The 20,676-nt window shown below is 47.5% G+C and overlaps 1 pseudogene; it reads right to left on the bottom strand.

The window, feature by feature from the left end:
- Positions 1–19,174: 19,174 nt before the first annotated feature.
- LOC129645019 (40S ribosomal protein S13-like) lies at positions 19,175–20,090 on the bottom strand (annotated as a pseudogene).
- Positions 20,091–20,676: the final 586 nt, after the last annotated feature.

The raw sequence follows: 20,676 nt of genomic DNA, 5'->3' as shown, positions 1-20,676 counted from the left end.
TGTGTTGAGAATACCTGGCAGGGGAACAGAGAGGAAGAGAGGATACCAGTTAATAGGACAGTGGCGTGGACAAGGTGGCCCTGATGCTGACAGATTCTGCTGCTCTTGTTGCTCTTTCTCCCTCTCCCCATCTCTGCCTCCTTCTTTTTGGAAAGTCTCTGGAATGTGGCAGACTACATTCCAGTCCTGGTGTCCCCAGTGAGCAGCTCTCCGGGGCCAGAGATAGCTGCTTCAGTGCTCAGAATATCAGATTTCTCCTTTAGTAAATGAAATAAAACAGGGTTAATGATGCCAGCCTCACAGAGCAGTTGGAGAATCACCCATGGATGGATGGATGGATGTGGGGCGTTTCAGTCAGTTCAGTCACTCAGTCATGTCTGACGCTGTGACCCCATGGACTGCAGCACACCAGGCTTCCCTGTCCATCACCAACTCTCGGAGTTACTCAAACTCACATCCATCAAGTTGGTGATGCCATCCAACCATCTCATCCTCTGTCGTCCCTTTCTCCTGCCTTCAATCTTTCCCAGCATCAGGGTCTTTTCCAGTGAGTCAGTTCTTCACATCAGGTGGCTAAAGTATTGGAGTTTCAGGTTCAGCATCAGTCCTTCCAATGAATATTCAGGACTGATTTCCTTTAGGATGGAGTGGTTGGATCTCCTTGCAGTCCAGGGGATTGTCAGGAGTCTTCTCCAACACCACAGTTCAAAAGCATCAATTCTTTGGGGCATTCAGTCCCAGCCAGCTCAGTCAAGGCCCCTCGGATTGGGTTTCTGAGCCCTTGATCCCCTGCCCCAAATGGGAACCCTCCAGACATGGGGCTCACAGAAGAATACAGTCCTCTGTGAGCATCAGAGGCAGAGCCCATGGTCACTGGGAACCAGCTTAGAGAGGCCCAGGGATCCAGGTATGAACTTCATGTCTTCTGACCCTCAGGGGAGGGGGCTGTATGTGAGCACTGGATCAGGTGTCCAGCAACCTGCATTTGTTTATTTTTTTAATTGAGATATAATTGACATACAACACTATATTAGTTCCAAGCGTACAACATAATATCTGTTTATGTTGCAAGTGGTCACCACAGTAAGTCTAGCTAGCAGCAATCTGCATTTCTTCATCAACTCTGCCACGTCCCAACTCAGCAGACTTGAGAGACGACATCTCTCTGGGCCTATTTCCCCACCTGACAAATGCACATGTTGATAACATTTCCATGCTTCTCTCCAGCCTTCTGGGAGTTTTCTGGGCCTGAGAGGAGCCCGGGCAGTTGTGGAGTCACAGAGTTACTCACTTCCTTGTTTTCCTACATGACTTGGCCCTATTTCCTGGCTTCCACCTCTACCCTGTCAATGACTTGGTCTGAGCCACTTGTGCGGGGAAAGCTGGTGAGCTGAGCTGGGATCAGAAAAGTGCTGGACAGACCTGGGCCACACAGCCTCATGCCCTCCCCTGAGGGTGGGCCCTGCCTCTAAGGAGATGTGTGGATAGAAGTTCATGAAGGTCGAGCTGGAAGGTCTCTTAGAGACCCTCAACTTACAGCGGGGAAGCTGAGGGTAACAGAGGGGAAGAGACTTGTCCAGGATCTCTTAGAGGTCCCTGGGAACATCTGTTTGTTTTTTAATAAACAAGAAACAGCCTTATTACAGCATAAGTAGCATCTATTAAACTCTACATGAAGTGGAGTTGGGTGAGTTCTGACACACATACATCCCCATCAACCAGCTCCACAGTCAGGATACTTATCGTTCCCATCACATGGGGACTTCCTTGGTGGTCCAATGGCTAAGATTCTTCACTCCCAATGCAGGGGCCCAGGTTCGATCCCTGGTCGGGGTACTAGATTCCACATGCCCCAACGAAGAGGGCACAGGCAACAACTAAAGATCCTGCATGCCTCAACTAAGACCAGGCACAGCCAAATAAGTAAAGCTAAAAAAATTTCCCATCACCTCCAGAAGCTTCCTCATGGCCCTCTGTTCTGTCTCCCTCACCGACACTCCAGGCCAACTCCAGTCTGCTTTCTGCCACTACCGACACATTTCTGCATCTGTTTTAAGGGAGCACTGATAGGGCTGGTGGGCAGGCTGGGCGTGGCCTGGGAAAGACAGGGGGCCACCAGGATTGCGGCCTGAGGACTGGAAGGCTGGAGCAGCCATACTTTGAGGTGAGGGTCAGGGAGCTTCATGAGCTTAGCCTTAGGCCTTAGGTGACCTGTCTAGTCATCCTCGTATGGGGAAGGCTCCGGGGCAGTTGGGCACAGGAGCCTGGAGTTCCAGAGTCTGGACTGGAGATCTGCAGAGAAGGATGGGAAGTCAAGGACCGGCCAGACCTCCAAAGAATGAGTGTGGTGACAGCGGGGCCCTGGTCTCCCACTAAGCAGTTGGTCAGGGCCAGCTCTCTACAAAACATCTGCTCCCCTCCAGGGGTCTGGCATCCCTGAGCCCAGGAAAGTGGGTCCTCCAAGGGCAGAGTGTTTTTGCATCTGCCTGGTGGCCACACAGTGCCTGGTCCCTGGGAAGAGCAACTGAACGGGCAAGGAAATCTCCCTTTACCTTGCCAATATTTGCAAGAACCCAAAGTATGTGTCAGAGGAGGGCAAGTACCCAGACAATTACGACCACTTTCCATGGGCCTCACCTCTGGCCAGAGGTTCTGCAGAAAAGGAAAAAGCAAAGTGACATTTGACTCGCCTTTCGCGAACACTCCCTCAGTTGACCTCCCAGTAACCCCATCAGCTAGGTCCCTCCTTTACAGAAGAGGAAAGTGGGGCTTCAGAGAGAAGATGGCACCAGATGTGGACCCACTGCCTTCTCGGTGATCCCTGGGGGCACGAAGGCTTGAGCAAATCTGCCTTGGGCCATCCCCAGCTGGTCACTGCCCTTTCCCCAGGGCTCCCCTCTCTCTGCAAATCTACTCCAAGACATTTTGTCCTGTTTGGACTAACTGCCCCACCAGCCCTATACCTTGGCACCGCACCCTGGCCTCTCAGTGTGAGCCCACACTTCCCACCTGCCTTGTCCTAAAGGGCTTTTTCTGCGCCATGCGTGATGCCTCATACTCCAGGTGTGTGCAAGGCCTCATGGCAGTATCTTCCAGAAACCCCCATGTGGCTAGAATATTCGACATAACTGATAAACACAGTTAAGCAGCTTTCACTGTGTCTGGCCTGGCACACAAGAGGCAGGCACTATCCTAATCCTCCTGCGCCTGGAGACAGGAGGTCCGTGGGTCAACCTCAGGTCATTAAAGTTGACTGCGAGGCATGTGTGCTCTGAAGCAAAGGGTCAGTGCATAGGACGGGGACCAACCATTCCAGGATCCATAAAGGGGTTCTGGGGAAGGGGGTGGGGAGCTGGGGCCGAAGGAAGAGCAGGAGTCACCAGGGGAAGATGGAGGAGAGGTTATTCCAGGCAGAGGAGGGAGGGGGCAGAGCTGTGAGGGCCAGAGGAGGTCTGTGTGCCTCAAGAAAGGACACCTCAGGTCAGCTGAGGATGTCCAGAGGGCAGGTGGGACCGGAAATGGTGTGTCTTGTCCACCAGCAGAGACACACGCCCTTCCCTAGAGCGGCTCAGGGACTGGGAGCAGGCAGGGGCCCTGGGCCTCATAGCACCTTGCGGAGGGAGGCTCCCATTTCAGTTCCTGCTCAGCAGAGGCCAAGTAGCTCCAAGAGCTCTGCCCAGCAGAGAGGGGGCCGCTGGTCCCCACTGCCTGTCCACTGTCGGCTCCAAGCAGACCAGGAGGCCCGGGCCTTCCATCTGCTGTGAGTTTTCTGATGGAGGCGGAAAGGCCAAACCCTGGAATGTGCTGACCTCTGCCCCCTGCAAGGTCCAGGAGCTAAGGCCCATTCTTCCCAGTGCCAAAGCCCTGCTAAAGCCAAGGGTGGGTGCGGCCCAGCATGGGGCAGGCCAAGCAGGAGAAACATTTCCCCTAGGATGGTTCCCAGAAGGGTCTCCTTCAGCATCCCCAGCCTCCTTCCCTAATGAGGAGAGGAAGGCCCCTGAGGCCAGGGTCAGCACAGCATACCCCGGCCAGTACTGGCTCAGCGCTTCCTGGGCAGGGCACTGCCACAGCCCTTGAAACTGGCGGCCCTGGAGCTCCTTTCAGGAAACTTCACAGTTGGTTTTGGAATCCACTCCCGTCACATAGGAACAGAGCTCTGTGGCCTGTGTTGGGAGGGAAGTCATGGGCGGCTGGAAGGGGCGGGGGCTTCAGGGCAGGGCCTGGGCGTGGGAAGAAGATCAACCTTTGAGGAAGCCCAGCCTCGCGCTCTCCAAGCCTCAGTGGCCTCATCTGTGACATGGAAACCACGGCTGCTCTGCCAATGCCAAAGGAAAGCTTTGAGGTCACGGGAAACTGTATGGTGCTTTCCAAGTGTGAGGTGAGCCTCTTATCAGGCTCCAGTCACCCAAGGGGAGGACACTGAGTTAAGGTAGTGACAGCCCTCAACGTGGAGCTGAGAAGCTGCAAAGCTGGGGTTCTGCTGCCTGAGGGGCCAAGCAAGGTCTGAAGACTCTCAGCACCCCTCATCCTGAAATGCAGAGCCCTGGGTTTCTTTTCTCCAGATGAACTGGGCTCTGAACCCTCCTGGCAAGCCAAGACATGGGCTTGCACTGGGGCTGGTGGTTCTTAAGGGAGTCCTCTGAGAATCCTCGATGGGAGGGGAAAACACAGACTCCCGGGTGGGTAGGGCAGGGATGGACAAGGCTCCCAGCTAAGGACCCCTAGAGGTGTGTGTGCAAGAGTTAGGATTAGACTGGGAATTTAGAAGGAGGCAGGAACCGCTGCCAGGAAGCTCCCACAGCCCTTTGGCTCCTGAAGCCTTCCCCGTGGTGAGTTCTTGAGAGTGAGGACCACACTTTCTTCCTTAGACCCACAGAGTATGCCAAGAGAAGGGCCTCTGTACGACTGTTGGGAAAATGAACAGAACAACTCTTGATAAACTCTCAACTCAAGTCTCATCTACCTTTGTCTCTGGCATCTAGCACAGCACCTGCATTCAGCTGGTGCTCAGTATATGTCTAGCGGCTATTTGTTTCCCCAGTAAACCCTGCCCTGTAGTCAATACGGACTACCTGAGCTTTTCCAAGCACATCTTTTGTTCTCCAGCCTCTCAGCCCCAGTTCCTTCTGTGGGAGCGTCTTCCCAGGCCCTTCATCACCAGCTGACATTCTGAGCACCCTTTGTGGGCCCCCTTTCCCAGGAGGCCTTCTCTGATCAGACTGACTTCCACTTGGTACCACCCAAAGTCCTCCAAGGACTTTCCTCATCCCACAAGGGACTGCCAGGCTCTCAACACTCACCACACTCCCAGCCCTAACCCTTTCCCTAGCCCTCACCTCAACCCAACACCCAGCTGAGGGTCTGTCCTGTCGGGAAGAAGTCAGCCATGTAGCGATGGGAGTGTATCCATCCGCTCTCCCCTCGGGGCCAGGACACGCCCCCTCATGCGCTCACCCTTTCTCAGAAGACACAGGAGAGGATGTCTGTGTGTCTTTGGATGACAAAGCGAGAGGCTCTGGACCAGTCCCCAACTCCACCAAAAGGAAATGGTGGTTTTGAAGAGCCCTGAGCTGGTGGTCAGGACGCCTGGGCGGGTGACCTTGGAAAAGTCATACACAGAGCCTCAGATTCCCGTCTGTGAAATGAAGAGCTGGACCATGTCTCATAAACTCTGACACATTGAAAGTGCCCTATCCCAAGAAGGAAATTCCCCACAATGGCTGGAAAAGGGGTGGGGGGGGCAGTATGTGCTCAAGGGCCCCCTGTCTACAGGGGCCAGTCTCCCTCTCTCCCAGGACTGCCCAGGAGCTCAGGACACTGCCAGAGGGTGGGTGTCCCGCCCCTGGTCAGGTTTGCTGTATTTTGCTGTGTGGCGAGTCCTGGCCTAAGGTCAGCTGTCCCCCTGCATCCAAAGCAGATTTCCTAGGAGGGAGCCCTGAAATTGGCTCCCAATTTCGGAGGAGGGAGAACAAGTTGATTCCAGGGAAAGAATATATTTTCCGGAACATTTAAGACAGCTGTTGTTTCTGCGGCCTGCGGGGGTGCCCCTCACTCTGTCATCCCCAGAGTTGTTGGCTCCCCCGAATCCTTGGGACCTGGGAAAACACTGTCCTCCTTCCCTCCCACCACCCGCCTCTCACTTCCAACAAGCAGCACTTCCTCTGGGATTCTCCACCTTGGACTCGCTCCAGGGAATTTCTGGAAGCATAAAATGGTGCAAACAGATTGTTTTCATTATGATTATTCTGGGTTTAACCTCCTGGCCCTGCGTCACTGAGAATTGGGGGCTCTTTGTTAGAACCGCATGGGGCAAGAGGCCTTTCTTTTTCTTCTGTTTGCTGCCCGAATCAGTCTTATTTTCCTTCCCTCAATTCTGGATCCTCTCCTGCCTGGATCCATTCCTCCACACGCCCTCCCTGCCTCCTGCAGGATTTGTCTAATGAAGCCTCAAGGTGACCCTGCTCTCCTGCCTGACCTGCATTGTCGTCAAATCCTTGCTTCTCTCTAAGGCTGCTTTCCAATGTGAAACCAACCTCTCTGAACCCGCCTCTGAAAGACTTAGAGGATCTGCCAACATTTGGTCTGAATGTATTTTAACATGAAAATTTTCCTGTTCATCAAAATTGTAGTGAAAACAACACACTCACACAAATGTGTTACATGTAAATTTCAGTACATTGAAAACTACCAACACATTAACTTGGACTGCTGCAAGAAGCGTTTTTTGGTACAGATCTCAAAGCAAGAATTTTATTTAATTAAAGGTTGTTCTAGGAACAGCAAGAGAGCTAATTTAAAAAACAAAAACTACACTTTTAACAATTGCAAATACTTCTCCATGTGAAACAGAATTTCTGTTTCTCCTGACACCTGACTCTGGAGAAAGGGCCAGTGACTATTGGCTACCGTCACCATGCAGGGTCTTGAGTTGTGCCGTGAGGGCTCCCACTCTGGGCCCACCACTCCTAGACCATGTGACCTCAGGCTCAGTGCCTCATCTCACCAAGCTTAGATTTCCTCAACTGTAAGATGGCACCACAGTATCATGTATTTCATTGGCAGTTGTGAGGATTAGATGGTATCATTTATGCCAAGTGCTTAGAACAGTGTCAAACACACAATCAGTGTTAGCCACCACCATCATGATTCCTGCAAATTCCGGCAGCCTGCAGGTAAGAACTGGCCATTTGGAGGACCCCTGTTTGCCTCCCCGACTCCAGGGTCCTTGTCTTGCTTCACAGCCCAGCCCTGGCGTGTCCTTATGTGGGGAGTGGGGGCAGCCTATTGGAAGGCACTCCCCAGAACAAAGCTTTAAGCAGCAGTGTCCAGAGACACAGACACTTGAGGATTTTTCTGACCCCAAAACTTACTGATGCCCAGACTCACAAAGCCCCCTCTCCACTTCCTCTTTGAAAGCTGGAGTCTTACTGGGCGGAAGAGGAGCTGGGGGGAGGGGGGATGACGGTTAGGGTTCAGGCTCAGCCCTGACCTTTAATTTTGGTGAAGAGCCTCCTTGGAAAAGCTATTCAACCTTGGCAGAGGGGAGGGGAGTGTCCTACCAGGACACCAAGGGAAAAAGGCGGTGTTTACATTTCTGCAAACTCTATTGTTTGAAAGGACACAGAGTAGCCATTTCCCACAGCAATGGCCAATGGGGTCAGAATTTCTCACATCTTGCAGTGAGACCAGCCTGGCTGGGCTGTTTATTTACAGCAAAAAGCATCACTTTACCAAAATGATTTACTAAAAGCTATCTTCCAGTATCAAATTTGAGAATTTGCTCTAAATGTGACAAATGGGTTTACTTGCTGCAGATGGTTTTCCTGCAAAGAACAGCCAGGCTTGGTCAAGCTGTTGGAGTGAAAGCAAGGGCCCCTCAGTCGCCCTACCTATGAGGAGGCCCCCTGCACCGTGATCCCAAAAGGGATCAAGGCTTTGTGTTCCTCAAACCTGGGTCTCTAACCCCGACAAGTTATAGGCATTAAGAAGATGCTGAAGCCCATTCTGGAGAAGGTTTGTTTTGCTGAGCCAGTCGGTGAGGTTGGGGGCGTCCTAGGTCTGTCCTGGACACCTCGGCGCCTTCCCCGTCTCCTCCTTCCAGGACTTCCCTCCTTCCCACAGCATCTTCTGGCTCTTCCTTCAGCATCTGTCCAGAACTAGACCACCTCCCATCAGCTCCACCGCCGCCCTGGCTCAAGCACCGCCGTCTCCCGCCCGAGTCATTGCTGTGGCCCCTCCCTGGTCTCCCTGCTTCTGCTATGGCCCCTCTACAAACTATCACCCGGAGAAAGGTCATTTTAAAATGTAAGTCTGATGTCACTATTCTAGAACATTCGAGTCCAGAGGACCCTTCCCAGCTCACAAGGAGTCAAATTCAAAGTCCTTTCTGTGGCCTGTATGCTGTGCTCCCACCCCCGCATACTCACCTGGACCTCCTCTCTTACAACTTGGCTCACTCCTCCCAGGCACACAGGGCCCTTGTTCTCCCCTGAACACCCCCTGGCACAGCCTGCCATTCCTTCTGCTCCCACATGGCCTCCCTGACTTCCTTCGAGTTCCTGCTCAGGCGTCTCCTCATCGGAGAGCCCTTCCCTGACCATCCTGACAATTGCCAGTGTCCACCCCACTGCAAACCCAGGTTTCCTCCTCTATTTGCTTCACAGCATTGCTGAACCTTCGCTCTCGGCTCATCACTTACTTGTGTGTTGGTGGTCTCCCTCCCTGGAGATCCGCTCCTCAAGTGCAGGACATTGTGGTGTTCACAGCTCTATCCCCACCATCCCCATCCATGTCAGGAGCTCAACAAATACCTGTTGAGTAAGTGATGATTAGGTGAGTGAATTCCGAGGGCAGCCCCAGACAGCTGTGATTCCTCTCCTCTGCCCACAGCTGACGGGGCCAGGGACCGCCAATCCCCAGGTGAACCAGCACCCAGACAGGTCAGGAGGAGAACGCTCAGCCCTCCTGCATCATGGGGATTTGTGGATCAAGTCCTCATCGGTCTCCACCTCCCTCTTTCTCAGTTTAAAGAGATTAGCCAGGAGATAGTGAGAAAGAGAAGTTATCTGCCAAGGGTTCCCAGCTGCAAAGACTGTGGCTCCCCACAGGTCCACGGATGAGGCCCCAGGCTGTCCCAGCCCTCTGGTTCCAGGTGTCATCAGAAGCCACAGTCCTGGGCGAAGAACGTTCCATCTACACATATAACATCATGCCACTGGTGTCTGTGTCAGGATTGGGAGCAGGGTCAGGGAGGGTCACTGTATGAAAGTGTTAGGGTTCAGGGTGGTTCTGTGTGAGACAGAGGAATGCCTTTGGTGGCTTTTGGCTGGTCCAATTGGTCAGGAAAATCATCCCAGAGATGGAGGGCCAGAGAGCATGATCTCAACTTCCACAAGCGATCATGAACTTGGGAGGATATTCCAGGTAAAAGAAACAATATAAGAAACAGCAAACTGGTTTCCTGAGCAGGGACTGAGAAGCTGGAAATCGATTCTGTAGATGGGCTAAAGTGTAGGCTTCATGCTGGGGGCCAGGAAAAAATGACCCCAGGTTTCTCCAGCACCTGCTGTGCCAGGCCCTGTCTCGGTGCTAGAAGATGAATAAGGCCCAACCTCCCCCACCCTGTCACACCCTACACAAGGTGGTGGGTGTCAGAAATACATGTGCAGCCAGCATCACAGCACACACACACAACATGCTTATACACATTGCACTTCCACACACATACACAGAAAAGAGGCACCTGGATGAGAGCTGACTCAGTGGCCCTTGTCAAGTCTCCAAAATGATTTCTCCCAACAGAAAATAGGCAGTGGTGCCAGAAGATCCACCCGGCATCTCACAGGCTGCACCCAGCTCCCCTCCTGCAGTCCCCTAGAGCCAGGCTTTCACCTTGAAACATATCTCTTTTTTCTTTTTTTAATTTAAATTTATTTATTTTAATTGGAGGCTAATTACTTTACAATATTGTATTGGTTTTGCCATACATCAACATGAATCTGCCATGGGTGTACACATATTCCCCATCCTGAACCCGCCTCCCACCTCCCTCCCCATACCATCCCTCTGAGTCATCCCAGTGCACCAGCCCCAAGCATCCTGTATCCTGCATTGAACCTGGACTGGCAATTAGTTTCTTATATGATATTATACATGTTTCAATGCCATTCTCCCAAATCATCCCACCCTCTCCCTCTCCCACAGAGTCCAAAAGACTGTTCTATACATCTGTGTCTCTTTTGCTGTCTCACATACAGGGTTATCATTACCATCTTTCTAAATTCCATATATATGCATTAGTATACTGTATTGGTGTTTTTCTTTCTGGCTTACTTCACTCTGTATAATAGCCTCCAGTTTCATCCACCTCATTAGAACTGATTTAAATGTATTCTTTTTAATGGCTGAGTAATACTCCATTGTGTATATGTACCACAGCTTTCTTATCCATTCATCTGCTGATGGACATCTCGGTTGCTTCCATGTCCTGGCTATTATAAACAGTGCTGTGATGAACCTTGCTTATAGTTTCCTTTGTTGTGCAGAAGTTTTTAATTTTAATTAGGTCCCATTTGTTTATTTTTGCTTTTATTTCCAGTATTCTGGGAGGCGGGTCATAGAGGATCCTGCTGTGATGTATGTCAGAGAGTGTTTTGCCTATGTTCTCCTCTAGGAGTTTTATAGTTTCTGGTCTTACATTTAGATCTTTAATCCATTTTTAGTTTATTTTTGTGTATGGTGTTAGAAAGTGTTCTAGTTTCATTCTTTTACAAGTGGTTGACCAGTTTTCCCAGCACCACTTGTTAAAGAGATTGTCTTTAATCCATTGTATATTCTTGCCTCCTTTGTCAAAGATAAGGTGTCCATATGTGCGTGGATTTATCTCTGGCTTTCTATTTTGTTCCATTGATCTATATTTCTGTCTTTGTGCCAGTACCATACTGTCTTGATGACTATGGCTTTGTAGTAGAGCCTGAAGTCAGGCGGGTTGATTCCTCCAGTTCCATTCTTCTTTCTCAAGATTGCTTTGGCTATTCGAGGTTTTTTTGTATTTCCATACAAATTGTGAAATTATTTGTTCTAGCTCTGTGAAAAATACCGTTGGTAGCTTGATAGGGATTGCATTGAATCTATAGATTGCTTTGGGTAGTATACTCATTTTCACTATATTGATTCTTCCGATCCATGAACATGGTATATTTCTCCATCTATTAGTGTCCTCTTTGATTTCTTTCACCAGTGTTTTATAGTTTTCTATATATAGGTCTTTAGTTTCTTTATATTCCTAAGTATTTTATTCTTTTCATTGCAATGGTGAATAGAATTGTTTCCTTAATTTCTCTTTCATTTTCTCATTATTAGTGTATAGGAATGCAAGGGATTTCTGTGTGTTGATTTTATATCCTGCAACTTTACTATATTCATTGATTAGCTCTAGTAATTTTCTGGTGGAGTCTTTAGGGTTTTCTATGTAGAGGATCATGTCATCTGCAAACAGTGAGAGTTTTACTTCTTCTTTTCCAATTTGGATTCCTTTTATTTCTTTTTCTGCTCTGATTGCTGTGGTCAAAACTTCCAAACAAATCTCTTAAGTGACCTTTGTTCCTTAGTAAAAGCACCCAGCTCCTCCCTCCCATCCAAAACAATCAGACTCTAAGGAGTTATTAGTGGGGAAAAGCAGGGTGTGAGTAGGTGGATTCCATTTGTGACCACTGTGGGGACTTCCCTGGTGGTCTAGTGGTTAAGACTTCACCTTCCAATGCAGGAGTTTTGAGTTCGATCCCTGGTAGGGGAGCTAAGATCCCACATACCTAGTAGCCAAAAACAAGAAATAAAGGACCAAACCATGAAATGGAAGCAATATTGTAACACATGTAATAAAGACTTTTAAAAACTGGTCCACATCCAAAAAAAGAAAAAAAAAAAACAAAACAAATAATTTTTTAAAAGCTACCATAATAATAGATGTGTAGCTCAGCTGATAAAGAATCTGCCTGCAATGCAGGAGACCCTGGATCAATCCTTGGGTTGGGAAGATCTCCTGGAGGGGGGCACGGCAACCCACTCCAGTATTCTTGTCTGGAGAATCCCCATGGACAGAGGAGCCTGGTGGGCTACAGTCCATGGGGTCGGAAAAAGTCCAACACGACTGAGCAACTAAGCACAGCACAGCAGGTTAGCCTTGGGGGAAACAAAGATGCTGGCAGCATGGGGTGGGGGTGCTGGAGTGGGAGAGAGGTTTCACTTTTACTGTGCTTTATTACACATTTCAAATTTTGTATAAGGTTTATGTCTACGTATTACTTAAGAAACCAATTTTTAAACATTTTTAAAACTCCCAGGCTCTGAAGAGCCAGACTGCTTCACAAGCAAGTCCCCAAGCAAGGTGGCCCACGGGCCTTCCTCACCATTGGTGCTGACAAAGTGCTGTGGCCCCAGGCACACCATGAGATTGCATTAACTGGCAACAGAGCAGCAAGGCTGGAAGGCAAGTGGGAGGCCTGGGGAGCCAGGCTGCCTCTGAGCCAGTCACTCCATGGCAACCCAAGAGGCCTTAAGTCCACACGTTTGCTCAGCCCTTGAACAGCTCTGTTAGAGAATCATGGTCCCAGGAGAGGACGTCCCATTGTCCAGTGCTTGGTCTGATCAACCCCCAACCCACCCAAGTGCATCAGAGTGATAACCTGGAGGGCCTGGAGCCGGGAGTGGATATCCTGCCTGTGCCTGGGATCACCCTACCAGGGCTGCCCACAGTGGGGAAGCTTCACTCACTCCAATGCATGCTGTAGGGTGCCAGGGCATGGCACTTGGCTGAACTTCCACCACAGAGGTAATGGAATACAAGGCCCTTGAAACTACAAGGCGGGGTGGGGAACATGGTGGTGGACAATGAGATCAAAGGAAGCACAGTGTTGAGTAACCTGCCACAGGAGGCTGCTTGCATTTCCCACTGACAGAGCACCCTGCCAGAGAAACGAATTGGGTCTTGAAGAACTGCTAAGCTCTTCTGAACATGAAGTTACAATTTCAGAAGCAGTTAATGGGATTTGGTTGTATGACTCATGCTATAAACCCATCAGGGTTAAACCTCCGAGTGGCTGACGTGCCACACCCTGCGCCTGTTTCTTGGCAGGAACTGGAGAGTTGATCGCCAGTGATGCTCCTGGAGAATGTCAGAGGTGGGTTGGTGGCTCCCAGCACGTTCCCGAACTTTCTGGTTGAGTGGCCTATTTCTTGGCAATCTTGGGGCACCCTGCAATCTATGAAAGGACATTTTTCTTTCATAAAAATATTGAAATAATTGGAGCTGAGTGATACAAGTCTGGCCTGCCATGAGGCTGCCAAACACCCAAGTTCTCATTCGCATGGTTAGTATCAAACAGTGACTTCCTCCTGTGAATGCTCAGTCGTGTCCAACTCTTTGAGACCCCATGGACTGTAGCCTGCCAGGATCCTCTGTCCATGGGATTCTCCAGTCAAGAATACTAGTATGGGTTGCCGTGCCCTCCTCCAGGGAATCTTCCTGACCCAGGAGTTGAACCCAGGTCTTCAGGATTGCAGGCAGATTCTTTACCCTTTGAGCCACTTGGGAATCCCCTCTTCCTGTGAATAGGGATGATTAGATACAATTTCCTAGGATTGCTTTTTATTACATGAAAAAACCTCACTATTGTTACCAATAAGATATCAACATTCTGCCATGGCCAAGGGGGTTTTCAGTTACAGCTGATACCAAAAAGTCAAAGGCCTTATGAGAAACTCTTCCTAGTCACAGACTTGGAGAAAGGAGCCTGAAAACCCAGCTTCCCTTGGCAGAAGCCATTCAAGATGAAGGCTCCATTTTAACTTCAAAACATTTCTGGTCCCCTCTGTGACAGCAGGTTTTTTGTTTGGCCTTGTGTCCTGCCTGTCTCTAGCCTCTGGCACAGGTCCCTGGGGCCCTCGACCCAGACCTGTTTCCCCAAGAGGGTGACCAACCATCCCAGTTCATGTGAAACTGAAGGAGTTCCCAGGGAGTGGGACTTTCAGAGCAAAACCCAGAAAGATCCAGGGCAAACCAGGACAAGTTGCTCAACCTAGTTCCCTATCGCCGTCCCATTGTAGCTGCTTTCTCCTCTCTGATCCTCAAGGAAGGGGAGGGACAGCGTGGTCCTGGCAAGAACAAGTCAGCTCCTAATAATTCCTCCCACGTGGTGGTCCACCCACCTGTGCCAGACTCTGTGCTAAGGGCTTTTCACATATTAGCTCATCTCACACTTTCCACAAATGCTTTTCCCAGAAGTCTCTGAGGGGCTAAATTGACTCATCTGTAGTCACCCTAACAAGATAGAGAGGCAGGAATGGGGACACAGATCTACCTGACATCAAAGTCTCACCTGGACAAAACACGAATATAAACCAAACAATCATTCTACAGTTTCTTATACCACTTGTCTTTTAAAACTTTGCTCAGGAAACCCTAAAAGATTTCTGAAATTCTTTGTAGTCTCTCAAAACTGAACTTTTTTTAAATGGTCTCAACCATATTCATCTTTTTTTTTTTTATTGGAGTATAATTGCTTTACAATGTTGTGTTAGTTTCTGCTCAAAATTGAACTTTAAAGTATTTTAGTATAAGTCTGCTGCTACTTCTGCTGCTACTGCTAAGTCGCTTCAGTCGTGTCCGACTCTGTGCGACCCCATAGACAGCAGCCCACCAGGCTCCCCCATCCCTGGGATTCTCCAGGCAAGAATACTGGAGTGGGTTGCCATTTCCTTCTCCAGTGCATAAAAGTGAAAGTGAAGTCGCTGAGTTGTGTCCAAATCCTAGCGACCCCATGGGCTTCAGCCTACCAGGCTGCTCCATCCATGGGATTTTCCAGGCAAGAGTACTGGAGTGGTTTGCCATTGCCTTCTCCAGTATAAGTCTAAATCTCTCTAAATCTATATAATTTTGATATATTCTAACTTTTAAGTAAAACCCTCACATCACTCTTTAAAACGTCTGTAGTGATGGGAGTACAAAATAGCAAACTCTAAGGAGGGGAAGTTGGTAATACCTAGAAGGCAATGGCACCCCACTCCAGTATTCTTGCCTGGAGAATCCCAGGGACAGGGGAGCCTAGTGGGCTGCCATCTATGGGGTCGCACAGAGTCGGACACGACTGAAGCAACTTAGCAGCAGCAGCAGCAAAATTATATGAGTGTTTACCCCTTTGCTCAGAAATCTTACTTCTAGAAATCTATCTCAAAGACACACTAGTAAAGAATACAAAATGACACATTGTAAGACTGAAGCACTGTTTGTAACAGCAAAAGTCTGGAAATCCACATTTCCAGCAGTCAGGGTTTAACTTTATATACCACAACATGTCAATACAACGGAGTTCCATGCAGCTATGAAACGGAATAAGGAGAATTTCTGTTTACACTTTTGGAATAAACTATGGAACATGTATTGGTCTATGAAAAAAGGCAAGGTGTAGAATCATGTGTGTAGTATACTACTTTTTCTATAAAAATCAGGGAAATATGTATATTCCTATTCACAATTGCCTGTATTTCAAGACAAAAGCAGCACGGTTGAAGAGGAAATAAAATGGTTTCCTGCATGGAGGTGGATTGTAAAAGATTTAGGGGAAGAGACTACCTTACTTTATAGCTTTGATTTTGGAACCATGTAGATTTTACATATTTTACAGAGTAACTAAAGAAAGTTAAATTAAATGAACTTAAGTGGCTTAACCATGCAGAGAATTATTAAAGTGACATTAAAATACAGTAATTTAGCTGAATATTAAGAATAAGATATATGATAAATAAATTGCAAAGAAATCTTAAGTTGCTTAGCTCAATAATCATACTGTAGTGATAATATTAGTGGTATTACTTTGAAGCTATAGTGTATTATGAAAAAATAAATAATTATGCTAGTGTTAATAGGAATCAAAATTTTCAGCATAAGAGAAAAGAGATACAAATAGAAATTTTTAAATGTTAAGTCAAATTCTGTAATCTTAAAGTTTACTCTGAAATATTAATATTGATTCATGATGTATTTTTATGTCAAAAAACAAATACTTATTTCTTAGCTCTGCCATCTGAAAAGACCTAGAATTCATGACTTATCCAGTAGCAACAAGCACTCCTAGCACCCAGTTTATGGTCTCTAAATAGCATCTCACAATAAAAGGCTTCTGGGAGAAATATCCAGAAGCTGAAGCAGAAAATTTACAAAGTGAGCCTGTAATATATTGCTTATACAAAAAAGCAAGGATGCTACCCAAGACTACTAGGATCATGTCAGAAGATCACAGAAGTCAAGTCTTACTGGCCAGATTGACATGGAACAATTTGAGCATCAAAAAGAATAATGACTGCAATGAAACTTTATGTCAAATATGCTTAAAATAACTGAGTCCATGCATAATAATACAAAAAAAAAAAATTCTGACTCAGGCCATGGGCCCTGAACACTCTTGCATGTCTGTTATGGGTAGGCAAAGGTTACAAGACCCTGGTCACTCTTTGCCCAAACTGTTTATCAGGATCACGTTGGCAGAGAACTGCCTTGGGGGATGATCAATATCTCCCTCCATGACAAAGATGACTTTTCATCCTCTTCGCTAAGTGTTTCTCATTGTGACGCAACCCTACTGCATGTGTAGCATCCACCTGGGCTTGTTCTGTCACCCATGGGACCTGGGAGACAGAGGACGGACACCTACATGAACCCCATGTTGCTTGCTGTGACATGAGTAAAAATCCATTGTCTGACCCAGGAGCTGTATGTCTTCAGTTTACATCCATGAGACTGGGGCAGCTAACTTGGGGATTTTAGTAAGCTAAGGTCCCAGACAGACACTCATCCAAATCACTGACCACCTTTAGAAGATATAAGGATACTAGCTTATTATTTTGAAAATTGGTAAAAAGCAATCATTTATTGAAATTCTGGCACAAATCATACTTCAGCATAGCTAAATAGTTGATGTAGGAAAGTTCTTTATAGAAGAATCTTAGCTAATAAATTCAAAAGAGGTGAAGAGAATTTGAAAATCATTTTGTGTACCCTAATGTAATAATGAATCTAGGCAATGTTCATTAGTGACTGTCCTTTAAAACTGCTAACTAGAATGCTGATGAAAAGCTGCAGTACATCACTCTACAATGAATATCTCACAAAAACAGAGATAACAGGCATTTATGTGATTTTTGCTGCAATAAAATGAGAATGAAATCACACCATCTATGAAATGTTCTTATAGAAAATTGCCAGACTTCTCTGGTGGTGCAGTGGATAAGAATCCACCTGCCAATGCAGGGGACATGGGTTTGATCCCTGGTCTGGGAAGACTCCACATGCGGTGGAGCAACTAAGCCACAAATAGCCCACATGTGCTGCAACTACTGAGCCCTTGCATCTAGAGCCCATGCTCCTTAACAAGAGAAGCCACCATAATGAGAAGCCTTTGTATCGCAATGAAGAGTAGCCTCCCACTCACTGCAACTAGAGAAAGGCTTGGCAAAGCAACAAGGACCAAGTGCAGCCAAAAATAAATAATTGTTTAAAAAGAAAAGGAAAATGGCCTATGAATCTGATTAAACCTCCAGGCCTAACTACCATTCACAGGAAAAGGAGGGACAAAGAAATATGTGAATGACAACAAGAGAGTGCAATCAATAAAGTCTAGAATATGGGATACTCTACAATACAGATAACTTAGTTTGTTCAATAAGTAAATGATGAAAAAGCAACAAAAACAGAGAGGCAGAACTGCTGGATATTACAGGAGACTTAAGAGATGTCAATTAACTTCAATCCATGTGAGAACTTCATATTCTGATTTAAACAAATCATCTGTAAAAAACCATTAATGAGACAACTGTAGAACTTAAACATAATGGAATATCTGATGATAATTGAGGAATGATGGTCAACTTTTAGGTGTCACAGTAGCATGGGATTCTTTTTGAAGAAAGAGTCCTTCTTAGAAACTTAAATACACACAGATGAAATGATATGTCTGGAATTTACTTTAAAAGAATCCAGTGGCCAGAGGCAGGGGAAGGAGTGGGAGTGGGGCCTAGAGATGAAACAAGATCCATCATGTGTTAATTATTAAAGCTGGTCATGGGCACATGCGGATTTGTTTTAATGTTTTCTTTTAGGATTGAAATTCCCATAGTGAAAAAGTGTTTTTAAGCAAAATGGTACTACTTTTGAGCTTCTTAAAAAAAAATGCAACTGAAATCCAAATACACAAAAGTTGTATATTTGATGGAGTTAGAACAATATAGCAAATCTAAAAAGGGATTAATCTATTGAATCAAAGCTGATTTTCTAAAAATTTTGAGCATCCCATCCTAAACAGCGCTTGGAAACGTTTTGTCCCACGCCCATACCTAAATAGACAGGCTGCTTTTAGTTTACTTTCTGGGAGTTATTAGCGTAAAGAGAAGGTTAAAATGCTGTCAATCGTGTGAAAGACATCAGAGCTTAGATATCAAAAGGGGATCAATACATTTGAAAATAATGGAACCCGCTGGACTGTAAGTGGGTAAGTGGGAGTGTGGCTGTTCAGACACTGTCCTGTCTTCCTCCACCCCAGCCTCCCACCCCATCCCCAAATCTACCAGGTACCCCAACTCTGCACCTTAACCCTGTTATTAGGCCCTCCTGGGCCCAGTTCACTCAGGTTGGTCTTCCCCTCTTCCCTCTCTCACTTTGCCCCTCTTTCTCCAGTCCCTGTGTCATGACCTGCAGCCATATATGGCATATATGGGAAGGGGCAGATGCCTGGCTCTGCCATAAATCTGCCCACAGGAAGGGGGCCCAGTCCTCCCAGACCTCAGGGAAGGGCCATGATCTTTGACCCCCTCCTCCCCTTGAGCCCTCCCCTCCATCTTTGCTCTTCTTCTTCTTTTTAAAATTTATTTCTTTTTGGTTGCAGTGGGTCTTCATTGTAGTGTGTGGGCTTCTTATTTCAGTGACTTCTCTTGTTGGGGAACATAGCACAGACCTCAGTGGTTGCAATACGTAGGCTCAATAATTGTGGCACATGGGCTCAGTTGCTCCACAGCATAAGGAATCTTCCTGGAGCAGGGATGGAACCCATGTCCCCTGCATTGGCAGGTGGATTCCTTTTCGTTGTTGTTAAACAATGATTTTATTGCTTGAGTACAATAGGCAAATTTATGCAACCAGGGCAGAGGCTGTGGATGACTTGGATTTCCAACTGTGAGTGGGGCGGGGGGTGGGGAGGGCTTGTTTCATCTTGTAATATTGAGCCAACTGGTGAATACAGCTCTCAATCAGAATCAGATGCAAGCCTATTATACAGAGTGAAGTCAGTCAGAAAGAAAAACACCCATACAGTATATTAACCCATATATATGGAATTTAGAAAGATGGTAATGACAACTGTATATGCGAGACAGCAAAAGAGACACAGATATAAAGAACAGACTTTTGGACTCTGTGGGAGAAGGCGAGGGTGGGATGATTTGAGAAAATAGCATTGAAACACATATATTACCACATGTGAAATAGATCACCAATCCAAGTTCGATGCATGAAACGGCACTCAAAGCTGGTGCACTGGGACAACCCAGAGGGATGGGATGGGTAGGGAGGTGGGAGTGGGGTTCAGGATGGGGGACACATATACACCTGTGTCTGATTCATGTCAATGTATGGCAAAAACCACCACAATGTTGTAAATTAATTAGCCTCCAATTAAAATAAATTAATTTTTTAAAAAAGAATCAAACGGAATTTAGCAACTTTATCCTTTCTGTTCTGCTGAAGATGCTTTTGAACAGCAACAGCTTTCTTAATTAAATGATAGAGATCCTCAGGAAGATCAGAACAAGTCCTTTGGACTTAAGAATTCTCGAGATTTTATTGCCTGTCACGAAACCTACTTGTGCAACACCTTGTGAGTCTCTCAGGATCATACCAATCTGTGAGGGAGTCAGGCCCTTCTTGGCCAGTTTGTAGATCTGCGCCCTCATGTTGTCAGACATCAGCTCCAGCCAGGTGGGGACACTGTGGTGGTAGGGGAGAGCTGACCGGACAGGCCCTTCCCGGGAGTGTGCATGCCACCCATGATGGTGGCAGTGTGGTAGCAAGAGGGGCACCACTGCTGCCACCAGGGAAGTCCCATCCTCACTTTTTCACCTTTGGGTCTCCAGACAGGCCTTCCTTCACTGCCTCTACCCAGGAAGTGAGCCCCCTGGGCCCAGCACCAAACCCACACCAGCTCCTGTGAAGTGCTGGCCTCTTGGAGAAGCTGGCCAGGCTGGAACTCCTGAGCCATCAGTCCTTTGCAGGCTGCTGCCCATGATGGGAGGAGCTGCACAGGGAATGGGAGGGGACAGAGTAGGGGACTGGCACAGGACAGCAGATGGTAAAATGAAAAGCATAGGCTGGAATTCTCCCCAAAAAGATATGCCTACAATGCTCCTGGAAGGAGGGGTCCAGAGGATGATCAGCAGATGATCAGCAGGCACTCACTCGGGGTGGAGGTTGGGGGAACCGTGGGATAAAGAGAAGGAGGGACAGCCAGGGGAAAGGAAGGCAGTCAGTTACTGAGGCCTTTATTCCAAAAATAGGTGCTGTGAGAGCGCCTGGCTGTGCTGTGGTACCCGAGACAGAGTCTTCTAGCAGAAGGTTCCTTTTTGAGAAGACATCAC

This window comes from Bubalus kerabau, chromosome 2, assembly GCF_029407905.1.
Source record: "Bubalus kerabau isolate K-KA32 ecotype Philippines breed swamp buffalo chromosome 2, PCC_UOA_SB_1v2, whole genome shotgun sequence".
NCBI classification, from domain to species: domain Eukaryota; kingdom Metazoa; phylum Chordata; class Mammalia; order Artiodactyla; family Bovidae; genus Bubalus; species Bubalus kerabau.
This window is presented reverse-complemented; position numbering and strand designations above follow the sequence as displayed.